Below are 20789 nucleotides of genomic sequence, written 5' to 3' on the forward strand. Positions count from 1 at the left end.
TGTATACATGTGCATGTACATACACGAATGTATATATACGTGTATACATGCATATATATATATATATGTAGACACACCCATTCTGATCTTCCACCTCTTCTTATTTTCTCCTGTATTAGTGGTTCCTTTGACCTATTAAGTATTTATGTTTCTTTGTTGAATGTCACTTGTAATTGCCTCAGTATTTCCCTTCATGTATCTTCTTCAGAAATACTAATCTTTATACTTCCCAAGATCAATAGCCTCCATGTTTGGGGATTTGAAATGAAACATGAGTTTATTGCTCACTTTTCTTTTTTTTAAAGATTTTATTCATTTATTCATGAGAGAGAGAGAGAAGCAGTGGGAGAAGCAGGCTCCCAAGGAGCAGGGAGCCTGATGCGGGACTCGATCCCAGGACCCTGGGACCATGACCTGAGCCGAAGGCAGACGCTTAACCATCTGAGCCACCCAGGTGCCCTTATTGCTCACTCTTTAAAAAAGACTCACCTTCAAGAAAGGTGGAATTTAATTTCATTTGGCTGGGCTTGTGGTTTGGAGGATTGTTGGAAATATTTTGGAAATTAGCTTTTGCTGATTTTCTGGGGAGAGAATATGTATTCGCTAGGGCCATGTGCCACAGGCAGGAAGCAATGCTTTTTGAAATGAAGACAAGCGGAGCCATTCATCCTGAGCAAATCACAAGCAATCATGCAGCTTCCAGGATTCAATTAGATTTGTCACAACTTTGGTCTAGTAGGAGAAGAATTTGTTATCCCCTGAAAGCCCTCAAATTGCATTGGGTTTGTTGAGTGCTGAGTATTCCTGAACTTTAGGCTTAGAGGCTGGTTGGCAACTCCACATCACATAGTGGAGATCAACCTAACACCCTGGCAAAGCCCTGGGGGGCTTATATCATATCCTTTTGTGATGAAACAGAAGACCTCTAGATCCAGCCTGCCTGGGGTTCAATCCCCAGCTCTACGATCAGTGGTATGACCTGGTGTGAGTAAGTTAGCCCCTCAGATCCTGGCTGTCTAATGAGGAGGACAAAAGGACCAACCTCCTCGAGGGGCTGTGAGGATATTAAATGAGATAGCATATATAAAGCACTTGGGATGGAAGCTGATCTATAGGAAATAATAAATGCTTTATGCTTATTCGTGTTAACGGTCAGTCCGTAAATACCTGTCTTAATTCCACTGTGTTTCCCAGACCTCCTCTGGTACCTGGCATTGAGTCAGCATTCAATACATATTAGATGAGTGAATGAATAAATAATTTGGACAGAGGGAAGGTTGTGAAGGAACTAAAAGCCAAATAAGGAAAACCATAGCAATGATGGGGTACTCTTTGTGAGGCACAGTAGAAGAATTTCTTCGCTCACTAACTCATTCAGTCCTCGGAATAACCACGGGAGGAGGGGACTAATCACATCATCCCCCTTTTTACAAAAGAGGAAACCGAGACCTACTCCACCAAGGTCACTGACCTGATAAAGGCTGGAGAGATCTTCTCAGCTCAGGTTTGTCTGATTGCAGGGCTGGGCTCCATTTCCAAGGAGATCGTCGAGGGACGATTGAGTCTCAGGTGTAAATAGGCCACATTTATCCTCTTAGGTCTCCTTGACCTTCCCTCTCTTTCTCTCTCTCTCTTTTTTTAAGATTTATTTATTTATTTATTTGAGAAAGAGAGAGGTCGCGTGAGAGAGCACACGGAGGGAGAGGGAGAAGCAGACTCCCTGCCCCTGGGATCATGACCTGAGCCGAAAGCAGATGCATAACCGACTGAGCCACCCAGGCACCTGACCTTCCCTCTCTTTTTGTCATCCTCTTCTTTTATGGGCAAATTCCAGCATAACATGCCCACTTTTGTATCCTTCCCTTGCATTGTCCCGCCTGTATTTAGCTGCAGCTAAATGACGGTACAAATAGCGGTGATGGTGATGGAGTGGCAGCACCTGCGTCATATATAAGGACAGAGTGTGAACTTGAGCTTCTGCCTTGGGCACACATGCAGTGCCCGTGTTCGCGGCCACACATGGAGGGAGGGCGCACGCCCTCTCAGACTATAATGGCTAATTTACATACTGTATATCTTATTTAATGTTGCGACAACAGCAACAACAATGAAAAGCCAAGGACAAGAATCATGATATTTATCAATGTATTCAACAAATACTTTCCGAGCACCTCCTCTGTGTCGAGCACTGTTTATGCTCAGTGTAGTTGCCGAGAGCTGGAAGTGGTGCGCAAAGCCAATGACTGACGAGCTCAGGGTTATGAAAGCCCAGCTCACTTGCTTTCAGCGGGACAAACTCTGAGGTGTAATTCACCCCCCACCCCCGGTTCTCCCTAAGGCATCAGGCCAAGATGGAAACTTTGCATGATATTACACCCCATTTAGCCTTTCCCTCCTTCCTCAGCAGCTTCTCCTGGAAGCACGTCCTTAATAAATCACTTGCAAATGAATTCTCATCTCAGGGTTTTCTTGTGGGGAACTTGACCTAGGACATCGTTGGTGACCTCTGGCATCACCTCATAGTTGAGTATACGCTGTCACCAGTGACAAAAAATTCTTGAGGTGAGGAAATTCCAAGGGCCAGACTGCCTGCTTGAAGCTGGGGAGGAGAAAATTCACGGTGGACCTTCACATCTCAATAAATTATCCAGTCCATCCCAAATTGCTGAAGCCAGCCATCTTCCAAGCAACGTGTCAGGGAGAGGCTGCTTGGTTTGACCCTGAGTCTGGAGGGGAGTGTGACCTCCCAGCTTTCTTGGCTTTACCAAAGAGCCATAAAGTCATCAGACACAGAGGTGTGAGTTTTCAACAGCCGGAAGGGGCTGAGCTAGGAGCTGCGGGAGCTTCCGCGAGTGCATACAGATCCTGGATTTATCCCACAGTCAGGAACAGGAGGCCACAGCCCTTTCAGGGTGGGAGACGAGCCCCTGAGCCCTTCGGAAGAGGACTATTTCCTTCTGCAAATTCAGCATGATCAGGACAATATGATTCTGGGCCTTGCAGTGCTTTCTGTGCATATCCCTATACTGCCGAAAGGGCTTTTCTTCCTCCCAAAATAGCTTCTCACTCTTGAGCTGGTGAAGTAGATCACAGGCAGGAAGAGAGGGGAAAAAAGCCAAACTCCCCTTCTCAACACAGCAACGTAACTAGCGCTCAGATACTCCTGGAACTGAAAATACCACCCGTTAACTCCCAGGCCATCATCCCGCCTGTTAGTTCTCGATCTCTTCTGTTCCAGGGCTTGTTCCAGGAGTGAGTCCCCGGCTGCAGGAGGCAGAATACTAGTCCCCCAGAGGCGTGAACCCCAGATCCCCGGAACCTGTGAATATGTGAGCCTACATGGCTGAAGAGCCTTTGCCGTTGTGCTTGAGATAGGGATGTTGAGTTGGGGAGATTCTCCTTAATTATTTGAGTGTGTTTGATGTCATCACAGGGGTCCTTACAATTGTAAGAGAGAGGTAAAAAGGTCAGAATCGCAGAACAAACTAGGGTGATAAAAAGGCGATTGGAGAAAGGCCACTGCTGGGAGGCAGCCGCGAGCTAAGGGAGGCAGGCAGCCTCTAGAAGGGAAAAGGCAAAGGACAGCGTTCCCCTAGAGCCACAGAGCCGCCAAGGCGTAGCTCTGCACACCTGGATTTTAGGTCCCAAAGGCCCTTTATGGACTTCCGACCTCAAGAACTGTAAGTTACAAGAATAAACTTGTGTTGTTTTAAGCCACCATGACTGTGATAATTTGTTACAACGGCTCTGGGGAACTAATACATTGGCCTTCTGTCCTTTCTGAGTGAGCACACCCTGTTAAAGCCTCATGGCTTACAGTTCTACCCTGACCACGTCCAGCGCTGATCTCTCTCATGATTGAGGCGTAGCTCCCCGCGGGCTCTCCACCTCGATGTTCCCCGGGGACCTCAAACAGCACAGGTACTCTGTCCATTACATGACTGGTTGGCCGGATTGCTGATCTGACAAACCACATTTCTAGCAATGTGTGTTTCATGAGATGATTTCAATGGCTTTGGAGGATTTGGGCGTGTTCTTTTGGAAAATGATAACTTACTTGTGTTTCTAAATTTCATGTGAGTTGCAAGTTGTAAATGTCATGGAACCTAACAGTGGTGGTGGGCTTCTCTGCGATTGTTTTTCTTTTTTCTTTTCTTTCCTCTTTTCTCCTCTTCTCTTCTTTTTTCTCCTCTCCTCTCCTCTCCTTTTTTTCTGTGCTTGTTTCCAGGGCACTGGTCTGCTTCTGTATAATAGGCTGCTCCCAATAGAAACTTATTGTAACCTAGGTAGTCTACCTTTTGTGTCTCCTCCAATTACGTTTACCCTCCTCAGTTCAGGACCTTGTGATCACTCACCTGAATTGCTGCAGCATCTTCTGTCAGACCTCCAAGTCCCCAGCTCTGCTCTCCATGAATCCATCTCCCCTTGCTGCCGAAACAATGCAGACCTGATTTTACTTTTTCCTAAAACTCTCCAAAGTCTCCCTATTGTCCTCTGGATAAAGTCTAACCCCCCTAACGAGTCCTGGATGGTCAGAGTCAGATCTCTATCTAATGCACTGTTTAAATCAGGAACTAATTCCCACTCCACACACTTCCTCCCCACCCTACCCAATTCCAGACATCTTCTGTCGGTTGTGCTCACTTTCACTGAGCAAGACTAGCTTCTTCCTGCCTCCCTGCCTGTGCTCACACCATCTCCCCTGCTTGGTGTGCAGGTTTTGGCTTTCTTTGCCTACCTAACTGCTACTTGTCCTTCAAGACAGTTAGTCTGGGTTCTTCACGAAGCAAATGCCAACACAAGATTAAACATTCAAGGATTTCTTTTCAGAGAATAGCCTGTGTGTAAAGACATTGGGAGGGACCCAGAAAAAGGCTGGGAGAACCATCGACTGCCATGCAGAGACAGACAAGGTTGAATGGAAGCATCCAGATTGCTCTGCAGTCTGAGAAAGGCTCAGCAACATCAACAGGGAGTCCTTGAGCCAAAGTCGGCTCCCAGGACTGGGCCTGTCCTAGTCCGCTTGCCATACTCAGTGTCTGGAAGGGAGCAGCCCGAGGGTGGGGGCGGGGGCGACCGAGGCTTACATGCCAGGATGCAGCCCAGAGCCTCAGCACCTGGGGCCCTCAGTCAGCTCCACCCCCCGCAGTAGGAGGTCTGCAAAGGGCATCCTCATGGCCACCCAAAGCTCAGGGTTGTGTCACCTCCTTCACACTGGCTTTTTCTCTCCCAGCCATTTCTTTTTGTGGCTCGCAGCCTTACGGGATTGCCTTTGTGATAACACTGTTTTCACTGTCTGGTCATTGTTAGCTTGCTTCTTTGTCTTCTATGGTAGATAGCAAGGTCTTTTACAGCAAGGACCTCCTCTCAGTTACCTTTCAATTCCTAGTGGGACCGCAGGGTGTGGCTCATGGTAGAGGCTCAGGAAAAGCGTGATGCTCAGAAAGAGGGAGACGGTGTGAAGGCATCATTCCCACTTCACAGGGAAGGAAACAGAGGCTTGCGGGATGGGTGACTAGGCCAGCGTTAGTCTGGGGTGCACTGGGGATTTGAACACAGATTGTCCAATTCTACTTCAGGCACAAAACCTTCAAGGGTGACCCGGAGGCGGGGACTAATGGACAGTTTTCTTCACCAGATCATTCTGCTCTGGCGTCCAGGGAAAAAAACTCATGACTGGAAATGGTCGACAAGGAAATCTGTTGGTTCAAAAATGAAGTAGACTCAAGGTTGATCTAGATGTTCTGGACTCGGAATGAAAGTTAAAAACTAAAATAAAATGCAAGCTTCTTTTCTTTGCTTCCTTCTGTGTATCGGAATCCTGTTCTTTCCTCAACATTCTAGCAGATGCTGCTGGTGCCCGTCAGTGACTTACCAGCACCCGGCTCTCCAGCCAGAAAGATCCTCACTGGGAGTGTCTGCAAATCTCTGAGTGAGGGCTGTTTCCTGGCGGCCGGAGCTTGCCAACAGCACCAGCGCTCTCGTGCTCTCAGAAGCAGTTCTCAGCCTGGGACAGGGAGCTGGTGGGTGAACACTGCGACTTCCTCACCCTCAGCTGGGGTAACTGAGGCACACTTCGTGTTCTCCTATAGTTCCCCATCTCGATGGAGCCCCAGTTACCCAGCACAATATCTGTTTAAGGACACACCCTTTACTGGCTGCCTTCCATTCCGGCTCACTTCCCCACTCCCCTACCCGAATTTGTGGAACTACTTCCCAAATAAATAAACTACTTGCACTCAAATCTTTGTCACGGGGTCTGTTTCTGGGGCACACAAACCAAGATGAAAGCCTAGTTCCACTCTCACCATGTTTCATCCACGTGTCTCTTTTGTCTGAATCCCCTTTGAAACCGAAGTCTAGGTGTCCTTATTCCCATTTATAGGTGAAGAAATTGACACTCAGGCAGGTAAGTAACCTGCCCAACGTCCCCCTGCTTCTGAGGGGCTGGGCTGGAATATGAGTGTTGTCTCTTGGACTTTGGACTCAGTTTCTTCACCACTGGGTCAGCGTCTGGGCTGTGACACTCAACAGACGTGGCTTGAATCATAGTGTGACTTTGGGCATATGACCCCAGCTTCCTGGTCTTTAAAACGGAGCTCATGATACCAACTTCCTAGGGTTTTACTTTTTTCTATGGACATCATCTATTATTTTATCATTTGTATTATGCAGTTTGGCACATATGTCATGAATTATCTTTCAAAATATGATTTTTAAATGGTTGCATAATAATCCATCTTATGAACATATCCTCACTTAGTTAACCATGGCTCTGTTTGGCCCTTTTGCCTCTCTTTGCTCATCTGTAAAATGGGCATACTAATAGCAGTGCTATAAGATAGTTGTGAGAATAAAACAAAACAGAATCTCTGTAGCTTCTAGCAGAATTTCAGACACATGATAGATAGATAACCATAAATGTTAATTCCCCTGTCAGGGAAATAGAATGCTTCATGTGAAGCCTCCATCCCTCTTCACTTTCCCCTTTGCAGGCTCCCAGTTTTCCCTACAGGGGTCAAAATAATTTCATCGCCTGGAGAAGTAGTGCGGGGGTCCGCAGATCAGGTTTCTAAGCTTCTCCCACTGCTAAGAGCTATTCAGACAGAGAACATGGTGATGAGTAAACAAAATCCCATAGGGTCTCTTCCTGTTGACATGGCAACCTGACTACCAGCTGTCAGGCAAGGTTTCGGGGCTGCTCATTTAGGGGACTTCACCGAGGGGACCTGATTAACAATCTTCAGCTGGGGGAGGGGAATGGTGGATGTATGAAAGCACTTATTCTGGGGGCAGCTTCCACTCCCCCCCCAACCAAACCAAACAAGTCCCTCTTTGAAGCTTGAATTAGGGTGCACTCTTTATTATCCTCCCCCAGCCCCAGCAGCTGCTTAACCCAGAGCTGCAAATAATATCTGTCTGAAGACCTTTTGTCTTCAAGTTTCCGCCCGGCTGGCTTTCAAAAGCTTCCCCAGCCCGGGCTTCAGCCCATCCCTTGCAGGCACATTCTGTAAGTAGAACCACAAGAAGACACAATAGGCAAGAAACAGCCAGTTGTCAAGAACACAAGTGATTGGGAGACAGAAATCACTTCCTTTTGAAGCAGGTTACTGCGCTGGGGTCAGAAACAAGTAGTTTGGATCCCAGTTACCCTGAACATATGATATGATGGGGCCTAAGCTGTCTGATGCAATTAGATTCACCCTCCCTTTTATTTCTTCAACTTCAGACAAAAGGTCTGAAGGGCCAGACAGTTGTCTCAGGGTGGCTTTGTAGGGTGGTGCAGGTTGTACACTGCACAAAGCCACCTGACAGAGGGCCCAATAGGGGCTGAGATCCAGTCTGTGCATCACTCACCACTCTGGCATGTGGTCCCAGAGTGGGAAGCTTTCCTAATTAAATAAAAGTTCTAAATAGGGGGCACCTGGGTGGCTCAGTCATTAAGTATCTACCTTCAGCTCAGGTCATGATCCTGGGGTCCTGGGATCGAGTCCTGGGGTGAGCCCCGAGTCGTGTTGGGCTCCTTGCTCAGCAGGGAGCCTGCTTCTCCCTCTTCCTCTGCAGCTCCCCCTGCTTGTGCTCTTTCTCTCTCAAATAAATGAATAAAATCTTAAAAAAAAAAAAAGCTCTAAATAGGCTCATAGGGCTCTGATGGGGCTGTATTACTTTACCAAACTCTATCATGGGGGACAATAAAGACAGGGTGGGGTAGGGACAAGGTGAGGGAGGAGAGTTTTCTGACCTGGACCTTACATTTCCAAAAAGCCTCAAAAAAAAATTTTTTTTTTACTTATTTTTAATTTTTTAAATTTTATTATGTTATGTTAATCACCATACATTATATCATTAGTTTTTGATGTAGTGTTCCATGATTTATTGTTTGCGTATAACACCCAGTGTTCCCTTCAGTGCCTGCCCTCTTTAATACCCATCACCAGGCTAACCCATCCCCCCACCCCCCTCCCCTCTAGAACCCTCAGTTTGTTTCTCAGAGTCCATAGTCTCTCATAGTTCGTCTCCCCCTCCGATTTCCGCCCCCTTTATTCTTCCCTTCCTGCTATCTTCTTCTTCTTCTTTTTTTTTTTAACATATAATGTATTATTTGTTTCAGAGGTACAGGTCTGTGATTCAACAGTCTTACACAATTCACAGCGCTCACCATAGCCCATACCCTCCCCAATGTCTATCACCCAGCCACCCTATCCCTCCCACCCCCCACCACTCCAGCAACCCTCAGTTTATTTCCTGAGATTAAGAATTCCTCATATCAGTGAGATCATATGATACATCTAAAGAGCCTCAAATTTATACTTTTCTCATGAAATCCAATTAAGCTTCAAAATGTAACACAGAATTGGACAGATAGGATTTCACAAGTAAGATAGTCCACAATTTTTATACTGTGATTTGGAGATGCTTTCATGTACTAGTGCAACAGGACTGTAGGTATGAAAGGTACTTGGACCACTCTGGAAGCCTGGATAGGTATGTAGTTAGGGGTCGGTTCACTCATCTGGTACTGGAGGGAGCTTTTCCCTGTTTATTCTCGCTGCTCTTCATTTGACCGTTAGAACCAATACTACTGTTAAAGATAAGACAACAGGCCCCAAATGGAGTTGCTTATGCTAAGCCCCATGTCACCAAAATGAGGCTTAACTTGGGCTAAGTTAATGTTGGTTCTCCCAGAAACAGAATCACCTTATCAGTCCTAGTTAGGTAGTCCGCCTGACAGACACCCACCATTCTCTATAAGGAAACTCACCTTGCAACAACCAATTTGCTTTGTGGCCCAGTAAAACTTCCTTGTTCCTGCTCCTTCTGTCTGTGAAATCTCCTACCTTGCATAGCTCCTCTGAACTTCTTTCCATCTGCTAGATTGGATGCTGCCCGATTTATGAATCACTGAATATAGCCAATGAGATCTTTAAAATGTACTCAGTTGGAATTTTTTTTTTTTAAACACTATCTACTTCACTGTGTCGTAGGATAGTCTGTTGAGATGATAATGTGGGTTTTTCCTCCAAGCATTTTCCCTCGATCCCCACCCTGGAGTGGGGGTGGAGGTAGGAGGGAAGAGGTGTGGATCCCAAGCCAAGAGCAAGAGCTGTGGGTAAAGGCGTTTGCCTTCCTGAAGAGCACATCAGCTTCACAAAGATGAAGACATTGTCTTCTTCACTCCTGCACCTTCATTACCGGACACCTAATAGGTCAGGCAATTAATTATCCTAGTTTGCTGGGGATTTTCCAAATCGCAGTACTGAAAACCCCATATCCTGAGAAAGTCCCCAATTCCAGGCAATCTGGGACTGCTGGTCACCCTATAAGACTTTGTTAAACAAATGAATGAATGAATGAATGAATGACTTGTTTCCCAAAGGTCTGGCCTCACTGAAGAGAGGATGCTAGATTTCTCTGAGGCCCACAAGAGGGTAGAGCAGGGGTTGGCCAGCTATTGGCTATGGGACAAATCTGGCCTGCCATCTGCTTTTTTTTTTTTGTAACCTAAATACTATGAATGCTTTTTAAAAAATCAAACGAAGAATAAAAGCTTGTGACATATGAAACTTCTATGAAAATCACATTTTGTTCATTTCTGTGTTGTCGGTGGCTTCTTTAGTGCTCAGACAACAATGAGGGGTCGTAGGGCCTCAAAGCCTAAAATATTGGCTATCTGGCCCTTGACAGAAAATGTTTGCCAAACCCTGCGATGGAAGGGTTCTGCTGGTTTCAGAAAGGGATCACAGGGTTGGAAGGGGAGAGATGGAGGGACGCTCACACATAGTGACAGTACCCTGCAGACGGGCAAGACATCAAAGGGTGGCTGGGCTGAAGGCACCAGGGTTCTCTGCTTTGCCAAGATCTGTGCACCCACAGAGGGCCGAGAGCTTCTGAGAGTGGGGAAGACCACTGCCAGCCTACACTGCAAGGGGGTTGGTGACCACCACGGGGGACGGGAAGCCACGGGCCCTTTCTTTATCTTCCAGGTACCACAAAATGCTCCTGGATTCTAACGTGACTCCCAGAGAGGTAAATGCTCAACAGTGACTAAGATGGAATTTCTACCTCACTTGGAGGGGGTTATGTTTGGAAGCTGATTTCAACTGAGTTTAATGAAAGCAAAGAGATAGCAATTTCTTGCACACCTGAGTATGGGGGCTGAGACGCATGATGACATGTTCTGTGGAGGATCCTGTGCGGGAGTCGCAGTGTTGGGGTGCTGCAGAATCTGAGGACCTTTGTAACCTAAGGAGTGCACCTAAGCCCAGGGGGCCTGGAGTGTGAGAAGCAGGAGCCTGGTGAGAGAGGAGTATTTTCAACGTCCACAGGCTTGTCTCCCCTCCAGCCCTGAGACTGGTGCTCAATAAATGCTTAATGCTTAATGCAAGGGCTTAGGCAAATGTTTTCTTTCTCAAGGGAGAAAGCCCTTCAGAATCTGCTATGATCTAATATGGATCATTTCTAACTCAGCATAAATTTAAGTAAGTCACTATCCTTCCTAGACATTTTGTAGCTAAGCCTAATCTATAATAGTGGAGTAAGACAATTCTTTGCTTAAAGGGGTTTGGACATCAGCAAATTAGTTGGGGTAGCAGGTGACCCAGACACCCTTCTAAGGCTCTTGAAATCAAAACCTCAGTAATTATAATAGCTACAGTGCACCCATTAGGTATCAGGTTCTAAGATAAGCACTTCATTTTTTTATTATTTATTTATTTATCTGAGATAGAGCAAGAGTGAGCGAGTGAGCGAGAGCGTGAGAGCGCGAGCCAGGGGGAGGGGCAGAGGGAGAGGGAGAAGCAGGCTCTCCACTGAGCAGGGAGCCCAACTCCGGATTTGATCCCAGGACCCTGGGATCATGACCTGAGTGGAAGGCAGATGCTTAACCGAGTGAGCCACCCAGGTGCCCCTAAAATTTTTATTTGAATTCCAGTTAGTAAACATATAGTGTAATATTAGTTTCAGGTGTACAGTATGAGACTCATCACTTCCATATACCAGCTGGTGCTCATCAGGACAAGTGCCCTCCTTAATCCCCATCATCTACTTCACCCATCCCCCACCCAGCTCCTCTCTGGTAACCTTCAGTGTGTTCTCTATAGTTAAGAGTCTGTTTCTTTTTTTTTTTCTTTTTCTTTTCCACCTCTTTTTTTTTTTAATTTTAAGAGTCTGTTTCTTGGTTTGCCTCTTTCTCTGTCTCTTTTTTTTCCCCTTTTCTCCTTTGTTTTGTTTCTTAAATTCCATATATCAGTGAAATCATATGGTGTCTGTCCTCTGACTGACTTATTTCACTTAGCATAATACTCTCTAGCTCCATCCATGTCCTTGCAAATGACAAGATTTCATTCTTTTTTATGGTTGAGTGACAATCCATTATATATATATACACCACATCTTCTTTATCCATTCATTAATCAATGGACACTTGGACTGTTTCCATAATTTGACTATTGTAGATAATGTTGTGATACACCTTGGGGTGTATGTATCCCTTTGAATTAGTATTTTTTATATTCTTTGGGTAAATACCTAGTAGTGCAATTGCTGAATCAAAGGGTAGTTCTACTTTTAACTTTTTGAGGAACCTCAATACTGTTTTTCAGAGTCGCTGTACCACTTCACATTTCCACCAAGTGCAAGAGGGTTCCCCTTTCTCCACATCCTTGCCAACACCTGTTTTTTCTTGTGTTGTTGATTTTAGCCATCTGACAGGTGTGAGGTGATATCCCATTGTAGTTTTGATTTGCATTTCCATGATGATGAGTGATGTGGAGCATCTTTTTATGTGTCTGTTGGCCATTTGTATGTCTTCTCTGGAAAATATCTGTTCATGTCTTCTGCCCATTTTTTAACAGGATTATTCATTTTTTTGGGTGTTGAGTTGTATGGTTCTTTATATATTTTGGATACTAACCCTTTATTGGATATGTTACTTGCAAATATCTTCTCCCATTCAGTAGGTTGTCTTTTAGTTTTGTTGGTTATTTCCTTTGCTATACAGAAGCTTTTTGTTTTGATGTAGTCCTAATAGTTTATTTTTGCTTTTGTTTCTCTTGCCTCAGAAGACATATCTAGAAAGAAGTTGCTACAGCCAATGTCAAAGAAGTTAGTGCCTGTGTCCTCCTCTACGATTTTTATGGTCAGGTCTGTAATCCATCTTGAATTTATTTTTGTGTATGGTGTAAGAAAGTAGTCCAGTCTCATTCTCTTGCATATTGCTGTTCAGTTTTCCCAACACCATTTGTTGAAGACACTGTTTTTTTCCCATTGGATATTTTTTCCTGCTTTGTCAAAGATTAATTGACCATATAATTGTGAGTTCATTTATGGGTTTTCTATTCTGTTCTATTGATCTATGTGCCTGTTTTTGTGCCAGTTTCATACTGTTTTGATTACTACAGCTTTGCAATATAATGTGAAGTCTGGAATTGTGATGCCTCCAGCTTTGCTTTTCTTTTTCAAGATTGCTTTGGCTATTCGGGGTCTTTTGTGGTCCCATACAAATTTTAGGATTGTTTGTTCTGGCTCTGTGAAAAATACTGTTGGTATTTTAATACAGATTGCATTGAATGTGTAGATTGCTTTGGGTAATATAGACATTTTAACAATATTTATTCTTCCAATACATGTGCATGGAATGTCTTTCCATTTCTTTGTGTCATCTTTTATTTCTTTCATCAGTGTTTTATAGTTTTCAGAGTACAGATCCTTCACCTCTTTGGTTAGGTTTATTTCTACGTATCTTATTGTTTTTGGTGCAGTTGTAAATGAGATTGATTCCTTAGTTTCTCTTTCTGCTACTTCGTTGTTAGTGTATAGAAATGAAACAGATTTCTGAACATTGGTTTTGTATCCTATGACTTTACTGAATTTGTTTATCAGTTCCAGCAGTTTTTTGGTGGAGTCTTTCAGGTTTTCTGTGTAGAGTATCATGTTGTCTGCAAATAGAGGAAGTTTTACTTCTTGCTGATTTGGATGCCTTTTATTTCCTTCTGTGTTCTGATTGCTGTGGCTAGGACTTTAGTACTATGCTGAACAGCAGTGGTGATGGTGGACATCCTTGTCTTGTTCCTGACCATAGAGGAAAAGCTCTCGACTTTTGTGCATTAAGGACAATATTAGCTGTGGGATTTTCATATGTGGCCTTATTATGTTGAGGTATGTTCCCTCTAAACCTATTTTGTCGAGGGGTTTTTATCACGAATGGATGTTGTACTTTGTCAAATGCTTTTTCTGCATCTATTGAAATTATCATATTGTTTTTATCCTTTCTTTTATTAATGTGGTGTATCACATTGATTGATTTGTGAATATTGAACCATCTTTGCAACCCAGGAATAAATCCTACTTGATTGTGGTGAATCATTTTTGTAATGTATTGTTGGATTTGGTTTGCTAGTATTTTGTTGAGGATTTTTGCATCTATGTTCATCAGGGATATTGACCTGTAGCTCTCTTTTTCTGTGGTGTCTTTATCTGGTTTTGGTATCAGGGTAATGCTGGCTTCATAGAATGAATTTGGAAGTTTTACTTCCTTTTCTATTTTTTGGAATAGTTTGAGAAGAGTAGATATTAACTCTTCTTTAAATGTTTGGTAGAATTCCCCTGTGAAGCCATCTGGTCTTGGACTTTTGTTTATTAGGAGTTTTTTGATTACTGGTTTAATTTCTTTGCTGGTTATTGGTCTGTTCAAGTTTCCTATTTCTTCCTGTTTTGGTTTTGGTAATTTATATGTTTCTAGAAATTTATGCATTTCTTCTATGTTGTCCAATTATTTAGCATATAGTTTTTCATAATATTCTCTTATAACTGTATTTCTGTGGTGTTGGTTGTTATTTAAGGTAAGCACTTTAAATGATTTGTCTGGAGTCCTTACAGAACAACTGCAAGGTAGGTATTCTTACTGGCCAGATGGTGAAAATGAAGTTCAGAGAGGTCAAGAAACAAGCTCCAAGTCACGCAGCTTCTATTTCCATTTCTCAGCCTTCTAAGTCTGCAGTGGGAGCAGGGGTGCCTGGAAGGAAATGTTTAACCATCATTTCTCAGAAGAGTAACGAGTTGCCAGGACTAGTATCCTAGCTTTTCTTCCACATGCTGAATCTCTGAACGCTAGCAATTACATGGCCATGATGGACTCACGGCTGGAGGAAACATAGTAAGCTTTTCTCCCAGTTGTTTCCCCAGATATTTGCAGCTGATTTTTTTCATCAATCATCTCAGAAGAAACACAGATAAATCTCTGCTTCATTAGCTTTATCTGAAGCCTGGGGAAGTTTAGCAAGAGAACTGCATTATTTTGAATAATCAGCTTTTCCTACCTCAGCATTTCTCTGCGTGTAAGAGTACCTGGATTAGAGCCCCAGGGGCCTGTCTGGCTTCCTTATTTACATACGTGGAATCCATCTCACGTGGAGTCCAGTTCAGTGATATTTCCAGCAATGTAACGAGGCGTGAGTTGAGGATTAATTCTCACTCCTGTTACCAGACCTATTACTGAACAGACTTCAAGATCCAATTATAAATTTTAATGTGGTAGAACGTATTCCCGATTCTCACAACACCTCAGGGACTGGACGAGATGATTTACCTGGGAGTTATTTACATTTATTGCTTCTTTTTTTCATAATGCCAAAAACTTCTAATTTGTTATTTAAGGATTCTATTTTTTTACCAAATCCTTGCTCTAATGCTCCCCGTGTTACCAGCTTATGGAAATGAGCAGCTTGTTTTCTGTGAGGGAGACAAGAGAATTCTCCAGCAAAGACACATCTCAAAAGGGACTTGGTAAGGGTTTTTTTTTTTTTTTTTTTTTTTGGTTTCCGAGTCTTTCAGCTTTAGTGGAACACTTAAGACCCAGACTTAAAAAAAAAATTAATCTTTTTTTTCTGAGTCTAATAAGCAAAACAAACAAAATGAGTAACTACAGACAACCTGAAAAAATTAAAGTACATATAATTACACCATACAGCTATCACAACTGTAAATGTATTTGACATATTTATATGTGCAGTGTTTTTAAAGTGCCAAGGGCTATGCTAAGTGTTTTGCATTCATCACTTTTTTAATCCTTTTAGCCACTTCAGGTAATAAGTAATATTATTACCCCTATTTTATAGATGAGAGACAGAACACAGAGAAGTTAAGTAGTTTGCAAGAGGTTGCCCAGAGGGAGTAATAGGTAGATGTGGGATTTAGACCCACCCAAGCAGTCTGATGCCAGTTCTTAGACTCTTCAGCACTATCCAGGATTCTGTTTCTATGTAGCTCTTCAGTTGATGGTTCTATATGCATCATATGTATTACTATAGCTAGATCATATATATCTTATATATTACACTCTGTGTATAGATCAGTGCTCCTCCATTCTCACCATTTAACATATATCATAAACATTTCCCCTTGTCATTTAATTATTTAAAAAGTAAATAACATTTTAAGGTGTGACGGGCCCATTGGTTACATTTGGAGAAAACAAAGTTTTGATGTCTCATTTCACATCATGTTTCAAAATAAATCCCAGATAGATCATAGATTTTTTTTAATTCTAAAAAAAAAATTAAGAAAATAGAAGTGAAGCGGCCTCACCAGAGCTTGAATCAAAATCTAACCCTTTATCAGCTCTGAGACATGGGCAAGGTGCTTAACTTCTCTGAGTCTCTACTTTTTAATCTGTAAAAATGGAAATGGTACCATTTCTAAATCAGAGAGCTAATAAAGGATTAAATGAAGGATTTAGGGCTGTACCTGGCATATAATGCACTTTTAGTAAATGTTAGATATTGTTATTTTATGTAGGGCTAGAAAACAACTTGTCCAAAATTTCAGGAGATTAGCAGCCCCCACTTGCCACCCCAAAGATTGATTCTTAATAACCCAGCCTGTCTAAAGAACTAGATCCCCCTAACCTGCACCCCAGCCTGATAAGAGAGGTTTATTCTAATTGGTAGCTAAAGAGGAGGAATTGCTTTTACTCTTACACCCGGTTCAGAATGACGTAAGCCAGCTTCAAATTCAGTTCAGAAATGAGAATGTTGTCTTTCTTTTTCTCAGCTTATTTTTTTTTTCTTTGTTACAGAATCGCAAACGAAAGGTTCGGAGTATGTGTCTGCATATTTAGAAGAGGCACACATCTGATTTCCATAACCAGTCTCCGGTCTCCACGGAGAAAAAGCTGGCGCTATCTGCTAAGCAGAAAGGGTGGGTGAGCTCTATTCCAGAGCCGCAGGTTAGATTTAGCCCGACCTACCCACGCAAAAGCAGTCAGAGTTGTTTACAGTTCACCGTGAGGATATTAACACTTAAAACATCTTGAATTTGCTTGACATCCCAGATGGCCAGTCTGCATGTCAGCCCAGCCCTGCACTTAGCATGTTTCGGCCTGGACCATTAAGTTGCCCAGCAGCATTTCATCAGAAATCATGAAACAGTATGCGAGAGACTAATGAAGCCGGCAGCATTTCTCAAGAAGTTCTAGAGCAACCGTTCTAGCAACTGTGAAGCACACTGTCCTGGGGTTAAAAATTACCTTTGAGAAATGCATCCTTTGAACAACAGACTCTTCACCAGTCTGTTGATAGCCTAACAGAGCATCTGAAAAAGTAGGAAAGGCATTGTTAAGAACAGAATAATATGAGAACCATCTAAAATTCACTGAATATTAGTGTGACAAGATATATATAAAACAACCCTAAACGAATTGGGATAGATTTTGTTAAAAACTGCTATTAGCTAAAACATTTGATTGAGAATATATATATGGAGAGAAAACACTGGAGGGAGTATAATGTACACATATATATATGTGTGTGTGTATATATATATATATATACAGATACATTTAAAATATATGTATATGCAAATAAATATAATATATAAAAATAAATCTCCCAGCCTGATGTTTTAGTTTTTTTTAATTATGTTCAATTAGCCAACATGTAGTACATCATTAGTTTTTGATGTAGTGTTCAATAATTCATTAGTTGTGTATAACACTCAGTGCTTGGTTTTTGGTTTTAAATTGGCATCTGTGGTTCACTATCTTATCTGGGGAGTTGTGTGGGTCCTCCAGGAATTTTGTGGTCTTGGTTTTCCCATGCTCAGATTTCTGTGCAATCTTCACACTCCTACTGAGTTTTGAGATTTCCTGCTTGGGAACAATGCAAGTCCTCCCTGTCACCTTTCCCTAAAGAGGTTTGTCCCTTGTTTATGATGTAATTTGCAGTTTTATAAAATGGCACTTGTTGCTTCAACAGTTACAAACATCAAGTGCAACAGAAGGATCTTTGAAAAATAGCTAGGTGAATAAAAAGACAAAAACTCCCAGAGCAAATACCTAGTTTGTGCATCTGCGGCAGACTTGTGTGAGCTGTCACCCGGCTCCCATTCATCCCTTGTGCTTCAGTAATAGAATGCCCTGATTTTTTAACTGGGCTCATCATGTCCTGGAATAAAGATTGCATTTCCAACCTCCTTTGCAATTCAGTGTGGCCATGTGGTCAGTTCTGTCCGCTAGATGCAAGCAAACATCTTGAGCGTGGCTTCCAGGAGGGGCATGTCTTGCTCCTTCCTGCTGGCGAGAATGAGGGTAGGATGGTGGGGGCTCAAGTTACCAACCTGGATGATGAAAGCACGTGGGGCAGATGGTAGGTCAGCAAGAAGAGTCTGGCTCCCTGGTGACGGTAGAGCTATCATGCCAGCCCAGGACTTCTCAGCAGGGGGAGCTTCTCTAGAAAAATAAACAGCGATCTTCAGTCACCTTTATTTTGGGTTTTCTCTCTTGCACTTGAACCTAATCCTAACTGATCTGCCCTTCTACCTGCCCTTCTCTTTTCCATTCTTCCTCTCTAACGGAACTGCTCCAAGTTTTTGGACTAGGCCAGGGTCTCTCAGTCTCTGCACTAGTGCCATTTTGGGCTAGGTAATTCTTTGATGAGGGGTCTGTCCTGAGCATTGTAGGATGTTTAGCAGCATCCCTGGCCTCCACCCATGAAATGCTAGTAGCTTCTGTTCCCCTGAGTTGTAATAACCAAAAATGTCTCTAGACATGGCCAAATCTAATCAATTTTGGACGACTCTCCTTCCTTGTCACTAAAATAAGCTCCTTGAAGACAGGACTGTCTCTTATTCGCATCTGGAACATGAGTGCTAGGTACTAGTACATATTCAGACATAGTCACTGAGTGCTCATGGAATGAATGGATGGAAGAGGGAGTGTGTTAATCAGTGAAAGGTCATTTCTCCAACCACAGTTTAGGTCTCTGGTATGTTCCTCCTAGACTCTTTAAAATGTGTTCAACTTTGTATTTGGAGACAATTTTCCTCTTACAGAAATGTTTCAAGAACAGCACAAAGAACTCTTATGCCTCCTGCCCCCAGATTTGCCAGCTGTTAACATTTTACTGCAATTGCTTTGGTATTTGTGTGATGATTTTTTTCAGAACCATTAGAGAATAAATGGCATATTTTATGCCCCTTTATCCCTAAATACTTCACTGTACATTTCCTAAAAAGAATATTCTCTTCCAAAACCAAAGTAAAGTTAAACTTTCAAGAAATTTGACATTGGCAGACTTTTGTTTCATCTGTCATTCAAATTCCATTTTTGCCAATTGACACATTCATACCCTTTATATTACTTTCCCTCAGTGATAAGGAAAAGCTATGTCCCAAGATGGCTGACCGAGCCAGCGAGAGAGTCCCAATCCTTGCCCCGGGGCTCTTCCAGGTCCTTCTCCCTGCTCTGCTTCCCTCGCGCACCCATCCGGGTTCTTCTCCCTGCCCTGCCTCGCGCACGCGCCGAGAGTGCCCAGTATGCAGAAGTAGAAGTGTATAAAGTACCCCTTTGTTTGTGCTCGGGGCTCAGACCTTTGGAGACCACTCTCCTCTGAGCCCGCCGGTGTTAAATAAACCTCCTAACCTCCAAGATCTCCGGGTGCCGCTTGGTTCTTCCATCGGGCGATCCAGTCCAGGTTCTGTAACACCAGTACAGAATCCAGTCTAAGATCGGGCATTAGATTTCACCATTCTGTTTCTTTCTTCTCCTTTAATTTGGAACGTTTTCACAGCCTTTTATGATATTGAAATTATTGAAGAATATGGTGCAGGTCCTTTAAAATAGGATACTCATCATTTTGAGTCAGCCTTGTGTTTCCTCATGACTGGATTGAGGTTGTGCCTTTCTGACTCAAAACTATGGAAGTGATGTTGTATCCTTTCAAGCATCAGACCTGGACGCACATGGTGTCCACCTGCCCTTCACTGGTGATATTCATTTTGATCACTAGGTTAAGGTGTTGTTCAGTTTCTTCACTGTATGGTTAGCATTTTTATCCCTTTCAATTCATCAGCCATCTGTGAAGATTTCCCAATCCCAACACACCCTTGACATTTGTCTGTTAGTGCTGGGCATCCTACTCTAAGCACGAGACCTCCCTTTTCCACATTGATTATTTGTATCTGCTTATTTTCATTACGGACTCATGCATTCCTATTGCCAATTGTTTATAACTCATTACTAGCCTTAATTATTTTGATGCCTAAATTGTCTTTGATTTGGCCACAGCTAGTTCCTATGTCCTCATGAAATGCCTCCATTATTATGATGAGCACTTCCTTTCTTTCTGGCACAAGAAGGTATACCAGGTTCATCTCATACCTTCCCCAGCCCCACCCTGAAATCAGCTATTTCTCCTAGGAGCCCTGGTTCATTTCAGTTTCCCTAGACTCCTAATCTCCAAATCCTAGCAAGGCATACTTCTGAATGGTGAACTTTGGGTTGGTTGGTAATGTACTTCTTGTGCTTTTCTGTTTTGCTTGAATTTTGAAAGTAATGAATACACACACACACACACACATATTTTCCACAAAAGCCATAAAAATATTAGGAAAGAACCCATAACCACTGTCAACCAGAGTGCTGCCTCAGTGAAGCATCCAAATGGTACCCTCCACCCTCTTCTGGTTTTTTTTCCCTCCTGACAGCACTTCTGAAGACAGGGAGAGGCAGCTATTTTGGTTCACACCAGACCTTTAATCTTGGGAGCCACAGACAGGAACTTTGAAGGGAGGTGGGGAGCTAACACACTGCAAAAGTGAAAACATAGGGTCAAAAAGTTAAATGAAACAGGAGGTGCTTTTCCCTCCTTGCACCTCAAGTGGGATGCGGAAGGCCTTTTTGGTGGAGGCTGCACACAGGCATGACCTTTCAAAGAAAAAGGCAGCTTTGCAGCTACTGTAGGATTGGTCACCCTCCCAGGGGACAAAGCACAAAGCCTCATTACAGTCCCTTTTGG

This window comes from Halichoerus grypus, chromosome 1 (genome assembly GCF_964656455.1).
Source record: "Halichoerus grypus chromosome 1, mHalGry1.hap1.1, whole genome shotgun sequence".
Lineage (NCBI taxonomy): Eukaryota > Metazoa > Chordata > Mammalia > Carnivora > Phocidae > Halichoerus > Halichoerus grypus.